Consider the following 680-nt stretch of genomic DNA (forward strand, 5'->3'; position numbering starts at 1 on the left):
AACAAAACCCTTTCTGTGTATCGTATCTGTGTACCGGGTAACGTGGTGAGCTTTGATTCTCCCCCGAACATAGAGCTACGTTCGGTGTCCGCACAGAATAATTTCTCCTATTTAGAGCTGCTATAACTTTGAAAAATATGATTGTGAAGTTATTGTGTAATGTAAAATAACTATTTTTTATAGCTCCTATGCATTGAAGTTTAGTTTGGAACATATTTTTTAGTGCTTTTAAAAATAGTTTTCAAGTTTAAAATTTCTAGTTCAAAAAGTTTTTATATTAAAAATCTAATTCGGATAGCTATAAGAAAGCGGTCCCAGACGGATAGCTTTTTTATTGCTTTCTAAAATGGAGTTTAATAACAATTTTTTTTTTTATTTTTTACTAAAACTCCGTTTTAAAAAGTAAAAAAAAAACCGTCCGGAACGAAGCCTAAGTTTTATTTGGCTATTACTTTTTTATTGCTTTTAAATGTGCTAAAAGGATGTTTTTAGAGCATTTTAAATAGGCCTTTAACTATTATGAAAGGATACATTCAAATTGTTTGATATAATAATAATAATAATAATAATAATAATAATAATAATAATAATAATAATAATAATAATAATAATAATAATAATAATAATAATAATAATAATAATAATAATAATAATAATAATAATTTTTTTTACTGAAAGAA

The sequence above is a fragment of the Dendrobium catenatum genome, unplaced genomic scaffold, assembly GCF_001605985.2.
Source record: "Dendrobium catenatum unplaced genomic scaffold, ASM160598v2 fragScaff_scaffold_798, whole genome shotgun sequence".
Lineage (NCBI taxonomy): Eukaryota > Viridiplantae > Streptophyta > Magnoliopsida > Asparagales > Orchidaceae > Dendrobium > Dendrobium catenatum.